The following is a 17,296-nucleotide window of genomic DNA, read 5'->3' on the forward strand; positions in this document are numbered from 1 at the left end:
CTTTGCTGTTCCAATTTCTGTTAGATCATCCTAAAATGTATCATTTTAAAATTTTGCCTTAGTAGGTACAGGACAGGGAATAAGATTTCTACTTTGATGATTTATTGCTTTTCAGAGCCCTTTGGGAAAAATCTGGTACCATTGTAAACATAGAGAAAGATAAATTTTTTTCAGGTCATTTATGAGTTCCTCCTAAAAGCAATGTTCAGAAAAATATTAAGTTAATGAAAACATCATACAATATTTTATTGAAGGCAGAGGCCAAATGTTTAATTTTATGTGTCTTCAGTACCTAGCAACATTCCTTCCATCTAGCAGGCAATTGGCAGATTGTTGTGGCAAGGATAGCAATAGAGATTTGAAGCTTTCTAATATTACCTACCTATACCTCCTGTTTCTCTAATTCTGTGTTTTTGTTTTAATCTCAGATATGCACAGGCATAAACACACAACATTATGGCAGGAAAATAAAACCTCTTGTGGAAGACTTTTACCTTTGAAGATAAAAGTTCATTCTTCAAGAATGCTTGTATATTCAAAGGCTTTAAAAATAATACTTTTAAGTCTGGGGTAAAGGATGCTCAAGGTGTTCATCTGGAAACAGCTGGACATTCTTAGAAAATGCCTCTTTACTTATCCCTAGTCATTCCCACTGTATTAGTTTCCTATTGTGCTGTAACAAATTACCAGAAGCAATGATGTAAAACAATACAATTTTATTATCTTACGGTTCGTAGGTTCAGAAGTCTGCCACTGTTCTTACTGATCTAAAATCAAGGTGTTGGCAGGGTTATATGCCTTTCTGGAGGCTTCTTTAGACAGAATCTGATTCCTTGCATTTTTTAGCTCCTAAAGAATATCTGCATTTTTTGGTGAGTGTTCCCTTCCTCGATTTTCAAGGTCATCAACAGTACATTTCCCTAGTATTTCTTCCATTCTCACATGTCTCTCTCAACTCAACCAGTAGAGGTGACTAGGTTTGGCCCAGCTGGACACTTCAGGATAACTTTTACATCTCAGGGACCTTAACTTACCTGGAAAAAAGAGCCTTTGCAGATTAAGGTAACACATCCACAGGTTTCAGGAGTTAGAAAGAGGACAATATTTTGGGGGGAAAAGAGGCATTATTTTGCCTACCACACCCACTCTTTATCCAATGTCCTGTAGCCTTCTCTCTTTTCTAATATCTTCAGATTTTTTTTGTGGTGCTATGGGGAAAACTAGATATTTCCTGCAGCCCAAAGTGGCATTATTGGTAAAAGAAATTCTGAGATCTGAAAAATCTCTTAGTGATTTTGGAGGTGGGAAATTCTGGGACGTTTGAAGGTTGAAAAGGATCTCAAAGATAGATTCGTTTTAACAACCAAAAGGAGAGAAGAAAAGACTGGAACAGAAAGCAGGATGTGAACAAACTATGAGCATTGAGCATGGGTCATCAGTCTCCCTGAAAGGGGAGGAAGCAAGGGCAAAACCTTCTCCAATAAATACATCTTGTCAAGGATGCTGCCCTTAACTGCAAAGGCTGAAGGGGAAGAGCAGTCCACTTCCTTTTGTGGATGGTGGGATATTATTCCATGGTGTTCCTCAAGTCTTCTGATACCTATAAGACTTCTCTCCGATAAACTAGAGTGAAGTGAAAAGATATTTAAGTTAAATAAACAAACAAAAAAAGATACTTAAGTCAAACAAAACCAAATCTCTGTTTTCTCCTTCATGTTCATCTTCTTTCCAAGCCACATCGGTAAAGGTACAAGAGCCCACTGTGTTCTGTAGTAATTGCCATCAAAGCAGACCTAGATTCGGAGAGAGAAAATAGAATTGAATGAACAAGTAACGAGTCCCTTTTAAGTGTCAGATGCTCTCCCTCTCTCTTATTCCTTTTGATATTGAGTTAATATTGGTAAACTTTTGGAGAGAATCTCAGAATGAGTAACACTTGAGAAGTATCAGTGAGAGATTCGAATTTATTCTCTGTCTCCAAAGCCCTATTTCTTTTTTTTTTCTTCTCAAAACTGGGCAGAAGAGCAGGCATTGGTTGAGATTTTATAATATTGATTGAAGTTAAGAGGTAGGCAGCAATGAAGAATTACTAGTTTCTTGTGATGTTTTAAAAGTTTTAAGAACAGTATTTGGGCATAGACTATAATAAATGGGTGCTATTAATATATATAGTCTTGATTTAAATTATCATTAAAGCTTTTCTTTCTGCTCATTAGAAAAGCAGCCACAGTATGTACACATTAATCTGTTTCTCACTCAGCTTATTCAGTGGCACAGCTATTATGTAAAAGGCTGTGAGTTAATCTTGAAGAAGGCACAAAGTAAAAAGGACATGATTTTGGCTTCAAGGACTATATGGCACAGGGGAGTATCACACAATAGAACAAATAAAATGAAAGGTAAAATATAAATGCCATAAGGGTGATGATATAAAGTGCCGTGAAAATATATTCTCCAAGGTACTCAGGGTAGATTTCATGAAATGGTATTTGCTTTATCACAAGTTGTGACATATTGACAGGATCTGGCAAAGCAAAAACAGTGAAGAAGATGGAGGCAGTAATAGGCAGAGGCCTGAGGAGACAGGTATAGATGGCTGATTAATGAGATTCCCTAGTGTTCCTATTGCCCATATGCTACAATGAGTCATGATTAGTGAAGCTTAGCAGAGAAAACTTCAGATCACTGTAATCTGAGTCATTAGTCAGCTTCCAAAAATAAGATCATTTTACATAGGTAAAGTTTATATGGTAGATTAATGGTAAAAATAGCCCAAATTTTCCACTACTTTTCCTATCCAAGCTTTTTGTAATATCATATATCTTTCCTCATCAAGAGCCTGCAGAGGTGGAAGGTATCTCTTTCTGCAACCCTTGAACATGGTTTGACCCTGTGACTTGAATTGGCCAAAAGAATGCAAGTAGAAGTGTGTGTCGGTTCAAGAAGACTTAAACCATTCCACTTGCTTTTCTTGAAAATTGCCACCACCACGGGACTGAGCACAGAGCACATGAAAGAGGGCTAAGTCATTCCAGTTGTTTCAACTGAGACCTGAGATACAGGAGACAGTCCAGCTAGAGCAACATAATTGGAAGTCAGAAAGAGGAGAGGAGGGAAATATAAATCTGCTGTTTCTAGGTTTTTATATTATTCTTGAAGTGGTATATTATTTGAAGGTAGATTCATCAATTAAAGATGCAAATAACTATTTAAAAAAAAATGACAGTGTAGATAGGGAGAATAGTAAAAATATTCAGTCTACAACGTGATACAAAAAGAAGTAAAAAACAAAGAACAAATGAAACAAATAGAAAATATCAAGAGGATTTATATAATACCAACTATATGGAAATTCCATTGAATCTAAATAGTCTAATTTAAAAACATTGGCTGTTAGACTGCGCTAAAAAGCAAACAAAGCTATATGCCTCCTACAAGAAAACACTTAAAATACTAGAATGGCCATACTAATACTGATCAAAGTACATATCAGATAAAGGAATATTATCAGAAATAAAAAGGGGCATTTCATTACGGAGTAAATTCACCAAGACGGTATAACAACCTTAAATGTGTATATGCCAAATAACAGAACCTCAAAACATACCAGGAGAAAAACCTTACCAAACTGAAATTAGCAGTAGACAGTCTGTCATACCTGGCTATTTCCATACTTCTTTCTCAGTAGTTAATAAAACAAGTAGTTGTAAATGTCAGTTGGATATGGACGACTTGGAAAAACACATCACAACTACGCTGAAGTAGCACTGTTGCTGGAAATGTGAAATGTTTCAACCACTTTGGAAAGCAGTTTGGAAGCTCCTTATCTTAATATATAACCCTACCACTTTACTCCTAGGTATTTACCCAAGAGAAATGGAGCCACATACCCACACAAAGACAAGTACTGGAATGTTGTTGGAACTTATCCATTAACTTCCAGCCGCAAAGTAGAAACAAATAGTCCATCACAATAAGAAAATTGTAATATATTCATATGATAGAAAACTACTCAGAAACAGAATCAAGATCCATGCAACAAGTGGGTCTCCAAAAACATTATACGGTGCAAGTGACCCAGAGGAGTTGATTGCTATGGTTCAATTCACATGAAATTAAAAAAAAAAAAAATGCAACTGACAGATGCAGGTAAATACTTTCCCTAGGATTAGGGAGGAGTGATGCCTCTTCATACACAGGGACACAGATAAACTTTTTGCTTTTGTGAAAATGTTTTATACCTTTATTATGAAGGTGAAAACACAGATGTATACAGCTGCTGAAACTCATTGAACTGTACACTTAGAATAGGTGTAGTTTACTGAAGGAGGGTCATACTTTAATAATATTGATTATCAAAAAGAATGTGTCTTACCCCATTCTTAACACTTGCTCCGTTTAGATAAATAAAACATATACCCAGTGTGTTAATTAGGAAATAGTGATCTTTAAGAAATAATGTTCTGTGGAATTAATGTCTGGCTAGGTGAATTGATACCTTGAGATTTTAAATTAAATTTGGTGCTGCCTTACTCTTTTCTGAAATGGAAATGTGAACACAAATGAGTTTCATCTAGAAGGGAAATCCACAGCTATCACAGGTTCCTTCTCTTGATTAAGATGATACAACAAGGAACACAAATGAAGCACCCAATAAAAATACACTGTCTGTACTTCTGTTATTCTTGAATGTCTGGTGAATGATGCATTGTGGTTACCTAGACATGTTACCTACTTGGAGAGTTGAGCACTGACTCCCTGCTTTATGGTTCTTTCAGTCCAATCAAAAAGAAAACGTTCTAAGTGATGTTTATAAGTGGGTTGAGAGATAGCAGAGAAGGAGACTATTTTAGCAAAGGGAAGATAATAAATCTGGTTTCAGACAGAATTGAGGGTGCCTATAAAATCTCCAGTTGAAGATATCCAGTAAGTAGATGGTGCCACAAGCTTGGAGCTTTAATAAAAGTCCTAGGTGTTGCTGGGGATATGGATGTGGAAATTAAAATGGGGAGGTTGAAGAGGAAGGAAGGAAGTGGTTAATATCTATTATGTACTTTCTTTTTAAAAAGTTATATGGTTAAAGGAAAGAAAGGAAAACTTAAAGAGAACTTGCTAGAAAACTTGCTAGAGTATATTTCCCAGCTGAAGCATAGAAATTAGCAAAGAGAATTAAGTATAAGATAGAAATACTGGATTCGTGTCGTCTCCATGGAGATAGAAATGTGATAAAGAGCTCAACCCAGGTGACAATATTGAATTTGAAAATAAGATACAGATTTGGGGAATACAGGAATGAGAACTGGCAGGATTCAGATTATTGTCTATCTTCACACACACCCCTCTCACACTTAAAATTTGACAGCAAGAAAATTAAAAAAGGGTCTTGAGAGGACAGAAAAAAGTGATTGGGGTCAAGTCCGAAGCTTTGTTACAAAGCTAACAGTTATCAACCTGTAAAGGCCTACTCTAAAACTGCATTACAAAATTCCTCAACAACACTGATGACCTGGAAGCAAGAGTTGAATGACAACTGGTTTATTAGGAATTTCATTTGGGGTTAGTCTGTGGACAGTATAAGAGGCAACTTTCATATGACCTTTTGTGTTTGAAACTTGTCACGTATTTACTGATTGGGCACCTGAGGATTGCAAAGCAAGGTTGTAAATTTGGGAAAACTTTTAGAGCAAGAAAAAATAGTAGCTGATCGGGCCCTGCTGGGTGTTAGAGAAGAAAGTAAGGCCATTGAGTATGGAAGATCAGTTTTCAAGGTGGCTGTCCCACTGGGGAGAGAAGGAATTTGCTGGAGAATGGCCTTTTAGTATGTTTAGGGACTGGAGAACTTTGAGGAACAAGCTCAGAACCAAGTTTATGTCAGAGGAAGGAATAGTGGCTGAAAATGCACTGTAAGAAGCTTATAAAAATTGTCTTCCTTATGACTTCTTCAGTACCACCTCCCTTTTTCCATCTCATTCGGTGCACTGGGACAATGGAAGAGGCAAATACAGATGTGTGGGAGAACAGTAGATGCCATGTTTTCTTTTTAGTCCTTGGATCTCAAAATCAACACCTGGGACAGGGTAGAGGGGAGGAAATGAACCAGAGATGGGAGGCAGGAGCGAACAGAACTGAGTAAAATTAGAAACTAAACATAAGATCCCAGTTAAGGGTGATGGGAGCAATTTGAGCTTTAGGTTCTCCTAAGTCAGAAATGGCCTTATGTTGGATATGTATGTATGTGCTGCAAACTGACTAGTCATTCTGTTTGTTTACTACTAATGTAAATAATCTGTGTAGAATATCATAATGTTATTGTCATTGTCTTCAACACTTAGATGGGCTAAGTGGTAATGAGGTTCTGAATTCTGGTCACCTCCGAGCAAGGAAAGTTTTCACTGATATTTTCTCTGATCACTTCCAATCCTCTTTATTTCTTACTTGGCTTTTAATATTCACTTGAAGAAGGAGAAAAATATATGTGTGTGCACATTTATATACACTTATGAGATAGCAGAATGAAGCCATTTTTGAAAATCTGAGATCTGAATTCAGTGTGCTTGTCATTTAAACTTTCTTTTTGTATGAGATGTATTAAATACTACTTAAGAGAACAGGGCCCTAGGGGTCATATTTTCTTAAAACAAGGCGTGTATTTCCATTATGTGCTTCTGTGTCTGAAAATGATGTACAAGTTACATGTATAGGAGTGAAGAATAGTAGTACAGAAGTTGGTCTTACTCCTGAAGGACTTTTCACAGTTGTGAACCACTTTATTTTGTACTACTCTGGTTGATTTTTTTAGCTCTATGAAATGGTAATAGAGTTTTATGCCTTTCTATCGCCATAATATAATGATGACCTAAAATAGAGCAACAGTTCCCATAAAATTTTAAATGATTTATTGCCACTCTGAGAATTGAGATCCTTATTACAACTTTTAAAAAGTAAATACAAATGTATAAAAAAAAATAGGGCCAAGGTCTGTCATATCCTTGTGTATCCAGCTACTATCAAAATGATAATCCCTGGCAGCTGATTAATATGAAGGAAGACATATGTAAGTTGAAAAAGTTCACTTTTAACATACTGTACTAATGTCTCTCTACCTAGTAATTTGGTGAAATAATTTAGCAAGTGCTTCCACAGTAAATAGGTTTATCTTCAAACCTAATGCTCTTTTCCATCTTAACTGAGCATAAAATTATATCTTTAAAGATCTGCGAGTAAGAAAGACTTGATGCCTCTTGAGCAGTTCAGTGTGACATATGGTTTTAAATGCAATAATTTTATCTGTATCACACAGTATCTGCAAATTTGAGCTAATGTTCCTGTGGAAACAAGAAGGGATTTATGCCGAAAACTAAAGAAGAAGAAGAATCTTTTTAGCTGCCATATGTAGAACACTGAAAACTGTATATAAATAGAAAACAATATTGACATTTATGCATCTATAATTTCTTTAGAAACACGTTTTTATGTCTAACTACTCTATTCAAACATTTATGGTAACAGAAATCTTGAATGCAAATTCCAGTAGGGGTCAGACAGGTAATAAATATACATGAGTGAAGCAGGCCCAGGGAGGATTAAGATGAACCTGAGAGGATTGCCCTGTCTCAAGCTGGCAAGTGTTTCGCAAAATCCAGCAGACTGTTGCTATGGATTACTCTTGTCCTGCGGTTGCCAGACCTGCTAAATTTTCAAGAGATGCCCCATAATTTGGTCTCATGTAAATTTTCATAATCATATTGGTAACAGGATTTATTTTTAACACAATACATTCTTTGGTAATCTTCTATTTATTTACTTACATTATGAGTCTAAGATTCGCTCACATTACATGTAGTTCATATATTTATATTACTGTTTAAAACATGCTGTTAATGTAACTAAAATTATTATTATTTTTATTGTACTTTAGGTTCTGGGGTACATGTGCAGATCATGCAGGACTGTTGCATAGGTACACACATAGCAGTGTGGTTTGCTGCCTCCATCCCCCCGTCACCTATGTCTGGCGTTTCTCCCGTGTTTTAAAATAACTCTTCAGGTCCTGGTTGGCATGTGGGCTGCTGATTTGTAACCTCTTGTATCTCATGTATGTTGTTAGATGAATGAAAAAACAAATGTTGGGAAGGTGGAAAGTAAAGGAGGAAGGAAAAATGAAGGAAAAAAAAGAAGAATGATATCAGTTTTCCAAAATACACATAGTGATGTTTTTATTGCTGTTTTAATATTTTAAAATTTTTATGGGTACATAGTAGGTATATATATTTATTGGGTACATGGGATGTTTTGATACAGATACACAATGTGAAATAAACACATCATGGAGAATGGGGTATTCATCCCCTCAAGCATATATCCATTGAGTTGCAAACAATCCCACTACAGTCTTTAAGTTATTTTAAAATATACAGTTGTTATTGACTATAGACTCCCTGTTGTGCTATTAAATGGTATTGTTTATTCTTTCTATTTTTAATACCCATTAACCATCCCTGATAGTCTCCATAAAGAAAATTATCAGAAGTGCTAATTTGAATGTTAATACAAATGAAAATAAAGTTTATTAAAGGATATATAGAACTGATTAAGCCTGAGAACTTCATTTCTTTCTGATGACTGTATATACCCAGTAAAGAGTGCAAACCTCAGATAAACCATGGAATTAATTTTGTGTATGGTGTGAGACAGGGATTAAGAATTTTTTTTTCAATATGGATAATATTGACCTCAGGTCATATATTGAAAAGACCATTCTTTCCATAATTGTCAACAATGCCATCTTTATTGTATATCAAATCTATATATGATATATAAATGTATACACACATACTAACATCTATAGAGAGAGAGAGAAAGAAAAAAGGAAGAAAAGAAAGGAAAGAAAGATGTAGAAAGGAAAGAAGGAAGGAAAGATAGTTCTGGACTCCAAGTTATATTCCATTATTTGACCATTGCCACAGTACCACACTGTCTTAATGAGTGTAGTTTTATAATAAGTCATACGTGGTAGTGTCTTTCCACTTTGATGGTGATGGTGTTTTTTGTTTTGTTTTTTCCTAGAATGTTTTGGTTGTATGTGGCCCTACAAATAAACATTTTAAGTGATCTTGTTAATTACCAACTCTTTTGAAAAGCATTTCAGTACATAGCTAAACCTCTGTACCCAGGTACTCCACTTTAAGTACCTTCACCAAAGCAGTGCAAGCATGGTGTAGCAAAAGTCATTCAAGAGTTGTCATAACAGCACTCTGTGAAATAGGCAAAATCTAGAAAAAACTAAAATGTTCAACACAGTAGAATGAATAAACTGTCTTATGTTTATACAAGTAAATGCTACACATAGCAATGAAAATGGACTACTACTAGAAGTAATGATGCAGATGAATCTTACAATATTGAATTAAACCAAACACATTTGAGTATAAATTGTGATTGTAACTACACAAACGTTAGAAACCAGCAAAGTAAATTGAGGATATTAGAAGTCAGTATATCAGCTCTTTTTGGAGTGTAAGTAATGACTGAGGGTGGCATAAGGGAGTGTAATTGGGTACTTGTAACCTTCTTGGCCTGTGTGCTGGTTACACAAGAGGATGTATTTTGTGAAAATTTCTCAAGCTGTACATTTATGATGTATGTACTCTTTTTCTATGCATATTATACTTCAGTGAAAATGAATGTATGAATGTCATACATGCGGCATAATAGCTTCATTCTGGTTCTGTTTTATTTTGTTCTTACAGAGCAAAATTTGGGAGCAAGTGGAAAAGTCCATGGATCCAGCAACAAGGTATTATAGTTTCTGGTATAACAAACAAGGCTTTTATATTTACGTTGCACTTCCATGTCAGAAGAACCTATGGAAGAATCTAGGAAAATGCCTAGTGTCAACATGAGGAAAGTACAAGGATGGCAGCGGACTACCAGATAACCTAGGAAAGAAACTGGAGGTAAAGAGAAAATAAAGTGGACCAAATGGGCACTTCTGTCCTAGAGAGGATATAGAGGTCATGTAATTATGCTTTGCTTTTAGTGAGAATTTATTTTTCTTCTCTTTCCTTCCTTTGTTTTCCCTTCCATTTCCTTTCCTTTCCTTTCTTGAAACTTGTATTAACAGAAAACTCACATCAATGCAACATCAACGAATGAAGTTAAATTTTGCACTAACATTGTAAGATATCTAACTAAGATATCACTTTAGGGTTTGTGTGACTTGGGTCCAATGGCTTATTAGTGTGAACAAATTCACGAAATTAAACAAAAACCTGATGACAACTGCATAGATAGAGGGATTGGGTCTGGGCCACAGGGCACACTCCTATTAATTTTTTATTATAGACTAATAATAATTGTGTCTCTACAATAATTGTCTCAACAACTCTGTCATGTAGACAAGAAAACAAATGCTGGGATATTATGTACTTCATTTCAGGTTGTACTAGTGGTAAATCTTGGGCTTTTGCTACTAAGATTTGAGCCTTTTTCTTAGACTATTTTCAAATGCCTTTTATCTCCATTATTTTATTTTAAAGGAAACTAAAATGGAGAAGTGTAACACACAAAACAGACAAAATGGGTCTACTGAGTGAGGTAGCATGGAAGAATGTGCCCAGGGCTCTTTGTCCATCCCCTTCACCCTCTCCTTCTTGGTTTCCAGAGCCAGTCTCTCAGGTGATTCTTCATAGAACCTTCCCTCAGCTTGTCTTCTTCTCAGAAGGCAGAGTTTGCAGCAAAAGCACCCATGTAGTAGTTGACTTTTGGATAAGCAGTTTACTTTTGGACGAGGAAGAGCAGAGTTACATAGCTGCCCATCCCTGTGAGCAATGGGGATTTGTTCCTGCTAGGACTCCCTGGGGGAATAATACAGAACAAGTTTCAGAAAAATGTTCTCCTGAGAAATGGCAACTTGGGAATGTTTGCCTACTGGCTCCTGCCTCCTTTGGTCAAGGAAACCCCCTGTGAGTGGGTAGCCCCACTCACATTTCCAGTTTTTACTCCCTGTAGGAGTGCAGAGTTGGTTCATGCAGGTGTTGCACACGGCAGGCTGCATGGGAGGAGACCCACCCGGGACAAAAGATGAGAGGTGCATGGTGCCCATGAGGAGAGCGGCTCTCAGGCCCAACTTGAGCAAATCTGATTTCTCTTGCAATGTTGCTGGAGCTGATGGCAGTTTGAGAGACAGAAGGAGGGGTGCAAGCATTGAATACAAACCCTAGCTTAGGCTTTCTGAAACCCGGTTCACGGTGGCCCACTGCATACATTAGAATCACCTGGCATATTCCTAAACTATAAACTCCTGGGTCATGCCCCAGAACTGCTGAATTGGATTCATCTCAGCTGTGATTCTGGACTCTTCATGTTATGTGAACATCATTAGATGAGTTATGCACAGTAAAGTTCAAGAACTGCTATTGAACATTTGGATTTGGATTCAGCTGTGACCAGTTTTTGCTGGCTTAAACATCCTGACTCAGGGATGCCTCTTCTATAAATGGCTGATACCATTTCTTATCAGGAGAAGCAGTTGCTAATATCAAGTACTGTGAAATAGGAAGATGGTATGACAATTATTGTGTACATAGAGATACACATCCCACACACTTGTATTCTCCTTGGGGATCTTCTGTATTCCCCTTCCTCAAACCTGCTTCAACTTCGAGCCTTTCAGGTTTTATTGAAATACTCTTGACATTTATGCTTGGACACGTGAAGAAAAGTTTTTTCTCTTTACACTATTAAGCCTTCTGTCGATTGATTTTGGCCTTTGTACTTTCCCCAAATCTATTCTTTTCCTTACCTTTCTCACTCTTCAGGGTATTTCAGGTCCAAATATTGACCGAATAATTCTCTGGGCTCTAATTTATAAAATATTTCCTCTTGGGTCAGGAAAATAAGAGGTTTTTATTGCAGTTCAGTTCTAAAAGTAGTAGACAGAGCCTGGGTGTTTAAACAGGGCCTGAAGCAAGGTTTTGCCAACCTTTCAGAGGCTGCATAACAAATATTTTTTATTTGCTCTGTCAGGTGTTGGAGTTAGCTACAGCCTCCTGAAGGTCATCTCTGAGCCTTCACTCCCTGCTGCCCACACCAACTTTTTTGAGTCCCCTATGAAAATAAAATCACCCTAGGAGGGATCATACTAAGCTATAATCAGTTAATACCTTGCTTTTCAATTAACACTCTAGCAGGGATTATTTGAAAGTCAGCTGAGAATAGGAATAGAGGCAGGATGGCACTTGGAAAGCCTATTTAGAATAAGAAGAAAGAAAGAAAAAGGAAGGAAATCTTTATAGTTTTGTTTTAAACTGGTAGGTGGTCAGGGCACTCCAAATCACTTGGGCTATCTCAGTTTTCCAACCTGTGGTTTAAAGGCACATGACTGAAAACATGGCTTTTAAGAAGAATCAGGGTCTTGGAGAAACAAGGAAATCCAGCTGATCATCCTCTTTCTCCCTGTTGTTACCTAACGATATTATGTCCCTACCAGTGTATGACTATACAGAGTGTGTGTGTGTGTGTGTGTGTGTGTGTGTGTGTGTGTGTCTGTACATATATATCTAGAGAGAGAGAGAGAGAGAGAGAAGGAAGAAAGAGATAGGTCTTAAAAATCCCCATGCCATCCTTTATTTGCTTTGTGTTCTTTGTGTTTATTGCCAACATAACTTAAACGTAAGGGGTGCTCAAGCCAACAACATTGATGTGATGGTTGCTACTCTAGTGAGCTGCTGGGACAGACCTCATGAGATAAATTATACTCATGAGATAAATTTGTGCTCAGATTAGGATTTTGAGCTTAGCCCTAACATAAAAAGAGCAGCATCTCCTCTCCAAAAGGACAAAAGCAAGTTGGTTGCTGTAATTTCAGGTAATTCCTTGTGTGGTATTATACAATCCACTTCACCACATCTGCCTGAATAATCATTTTTATTTACTTATTTGTTTATATTTTAATACAATGGTACAAAAGAATATATGTGATATTTGTATGTATGCATATATATATGTATATGTAAGTCGGGGGTCCTCGACCCCCAGGCCATGGATAGGTACTGGCACCTGTACCGGTTGCTGTTAGAAACTGGGCTGCATAGCAGGAGGTAAGCAGTGGGTGAGCAGAGCTTCATCTGTATTTATAGCCACTTCCCATCGCTTGAATAAGCACCTAAGCTCTGCCTCCTGTTAGATCAGCAGCAGCATCAGATTCTCATAGGAACCTTATCCCTATTGTAAACTGCACATTCGAGGAATCTAGGTTGTGTACTCCTTAAGAGAATCTAATGCCTGATGATCTGTCACTATCTCCCATCACCCTCAGATGAGACTGTCTAGTTAAAAAAACAAGCTCAGGAGTCCCACTGATGCTGCGTTATGGGGAATTGTATGATTATTTCATTAACTGTTACAATGTAAAAAAAATAGAAATAAGGTACACAATAAATGTATTAATAACACCCTTGAATCTTCCCAAAATTGTCCCAAATATCCCTGGTCTGTGGAAAACTTGTCTTCCACGAAACCTTCCCCGGGTGCCAAAAAGATTGAGGACTGATGATGTCAGTTATAAAGTGTGATAATGTAACCAGCAACTGTGAACCCGTCATCCAATCAAACTATTCAAACATGGTCGCAATGCTTCCCTGTATCTATCTCCTGCTTCCATGCTGAAATACTCCCCTCATTTTGCACAAACAGTAACTAGTACTTTGATTTTTGTGTAATTATTGCCTATTCTACTTTTATACTCTTGTCGTTTGCTTGTTGGTAGGCCTAAATGACAGACTTTTTCTGTTGTGCTTTTTTTTTTTAAGCATTTCATTAAACATATCACTTGGGATATCTTCTTACGAGATTTGTTGTTTTTCACTTTGCATCATGGTTGTCTGTAGCTATAGTTGAACCATGTGTATTCCATGGAATAGCTATGTCACAATTGACTTCTCTATTATCTTGTTGAAGGATAATTACGGCTTCCAGTTGGTTGTTGCTGTCGTGAATATATCCTTATACATCTCCTAGTGCACATATGTGCAAGTTTCACTAACACATAACGTAGGACAGAGTTTCTTGACCTCAGCAGTACTGACGTGTGTGGCAGATAATTCATTGTGTGAAACTGTCCTATGCATCATAGGGTGTTTAGCAGCATCCCTGGCCTCTACCCACTAGATGTCAGTAGTGTCTCCAAGTTGTACAACCAAAAATGTCTCCTGACATTGCCAAAGGTACTCTAGGGGTCAAAATCCCTTACCTAGAAATACAACTGCTGGGTAGAGACAATATATACATATTCACTTTCACAAGAGAAAGCCCAATTGTTTTCCAAAGTGATTGTAACAATTTAGTGCCCACCGGCTTTCCCATTGATTCATTTCTTCTCTGATACTGGGTATAGTCAGATCTTCTAATTTCAGATAATTAAATAGGTGTAAAGTTGTATATTATTTTGGTCATAACTTGTATTTCCTTGATAATTAGCTAGGTTGAGCACCTCATTATATCTGTATTGGCCATGCTTGTTTCTTTTTCTGTTGAGTGTCTGTGTTTTGGCTTTTGCCTGTTTTTCTGTTGGGGTGTCTGTTATTGATTTGTAGAAATTAACTATGTATTCTGGATATTAATCTTTTATTTGTTAAGTGACTTGTAAATATCCCCCTTCCTTTGCCATTTATTTTTCTTACTCTCTGATGGTGTATTTGCTGAACACAATTTTTTATTTTAACTAAAATACAAAAAATGTAAACTAAATACTAAAATTTTAATTTTAATATTAAAATAAGATTGAATTTTTGTTTATGGTTAGCCTTTTTTCCCCTAAGATTACAAAGAAATTTTCCTCTGTTTTCATTTCTGGTTAGTACATAAGAAGAATAGCTCCTTCCTGAGTTACTCTTTCTTGGATCAATTACTCTGATGGAAACCAGCTACTGTATCACAAGTACACTCAGCTGGCCTAAGGGGAGACCCACATGGGAAGGAACTGAGGCCTCCAATCAATAACCAACACCAACACACCGCAGGTGAGTGAGTTATTTTGGAATTGGATTCCCCAGCACTCATCAAGTCTTCAAACGACTGCAAGTTTATGAGAAATCCTGACCCACTCCCCAGATACCAGGTCCTCCTAGTCTGACCCTCAGAAACTGGGAGGGATAATGAATGTTCATAGTCATTTTAAACCACTAACTTAGAGAGTAATTTGGTATACTACAATGGATAACGAATACAGCTTCCTTTCTAGTTTGATAATGATCTTTGGTTGTGAGAACATTTCTTGATCTCTTTGGTGGAAATCCTGCAGGTCAAAAATTGAGAAGTCTTTCTTTCAGTCTGGGTATGCTTTCTAACTATGGCTTCTGTCATTGATGGTAGAAAACTTCTACCATCATTCATGGTTGAATTCTTGAGCTGACCCAAGGTCCTTGGACCTTGGGTCAGCTCAAGAATTCAAGACTCAGATCCCCTACTTTAACATTTGCCCAAGACTTAGTAGCCAACAGCTTTGCTACTGTCCTGGTCTACTGTTAAGTCACCCTGTTCCTCCTGACCCCTGATTGTTCTGATCCCAGTTCTTCACTGCAGTTCACATGGCAGGGGTTTGGGCAGAAGGTTTGAATATCTCCACTAATTTAAATGCAAACAACAGTGCTTTAAAGACTGTGTCTTATGTAATAGATAGTAACAGGAGGTTTTCAGAACACCTAGTCAGCCATAGTGCTAAAAGCAGATAGCCAAAAACATTTTCCCAAGGCCTTCTTATCTAGAGAAATGGAGCAGACAACTTCTTTCCAACACATGGGCATTTGATAAATGTTATCCAGGGCTTATGGCACCATATGATGAAGTTGAAACCCTTCTTTTAAGCAACCATTAACCTATTGATAGACAAAACCAAACTGGTTTAGATGTCCCTTCAACATGAGGGTTCATAAATTAGACCTGTCTCTTCAGCCTTCTCAGATAACACATGCTAAATTATTTAGCTTGCTAAGTGCCAAAAATTCAAACCTCTAATCAGTGTCAGCTTTCCCAAGGCAGAATTTCTGGGAAGTACTGACCTGGAAAGATGATGGGAGTGAGGATGGCCTCTGGCAGTAACAACTCTCTTGCCTCTCTATGTCTCAGTTATAAAATTATAAAATGTGGAGGGGGTCTCTGTCTACAGATTTAAAATGTTATAAAATCTATAAAATGTAGACATGGTTTGAGATGACTGTTAAAATCTTTTCCAGCTTCCACAATTTCAAAAATATCTATAATGCCCATTAGCAGTTAAAAAAAATTGTATATCAAATAGACCTCTCCTAGCTATCAAGCTGCTGAGGTGGTCAAAAAAGAATGAGATTATTTCCAAATTGCCATTACCAAGTCCACATTTCACATTGACTTAACTCACAGCCTTGGAGACCCTCTCATTTTCTCTAAAAAGGCCTCAGATGTGGCAGCACTTTTCAAACACTTATGCTGTGGTGTGAATAATGGTGTCCCCCGTAAACCCCATATATTGAAACATAATACCCAATGCTATAGCATTAAGAGGTAGAACCTTTAGGAAAGTCATTAGGTTATAAGAGCTTTGCCTTCATGAATGGGATCAGTGACCTTATGAGAAGTGTTGAAGAGGGGCCGGGCGTGGTGGCTCACGCCTATAATCCTAGCACTTTGGGAGGCCGAGGTGGGTGGATCATGAGGTCAAGAGATCGAGACCGTCCTGGTCAACATGGTGAAACCCCATCTCTCTACTAAAAATAAAAAAAATTAGCTGGGCATGGTGACGCACACGTGTAGTCCCAGCTACTCAAGAGGCTGAGGCAGGAGAATTGCCTGAACCCACGAGGTAGAGGTTGCGGTGAGCCGAGATCGCACCATTGCACTCCAGCCTGGGTAACAAGAGCGAAACTCCATCTCAAAAAAAAAAAAAAAAAAAAAAGAAAACGTTGAAGGAAGTGCCCCTGCTCCTTCTACCATGTGAACATGAAGCACCAAGGCACTATCTTTTTTCTATTTATTTAGAGACAAGGTCTCACTCTGTTGGCCAGGCTGGAGTATAGTGGTGCTGTCATAGGTCATTGAAGCCTTGAACTCCTGGGCTCTAGGGATCCTCCTGTCTCAGCCTCCTGAGGAGCTAGGGCTACAGGCATGTTCTGTTATGTTCTGCTATTTTTGTTTTTTTACATTTTATTTTTTGTAGAGACAGGATCTTGATTGCCCAGGCTGGTCTAGAACTCCTGGCCTCAAGTGATCCTCCTGCCTTAGCCTCCCAAAGTGCTAGGATCACAGGCGTGAGCCACTGTAC

The sequence above is a fragment of the Aotus nancymaae genome, unplaced genomic scaffold (assembly GCF_030222135.1).
Source record: "Aotus nancymaae isolate 86718 unplaced genomic scaffold, 86718_ANA_hifiasm-v0.15.2.pri h1tg000051l, whole genome shotgun sequence".
Taxonomy (NCBI): domain Eukaryota; kingdom Metazoa; phylum Chordata; class Mammalia; order Primates; family Aotidae; genus Aotus; species Aotus nancymaae.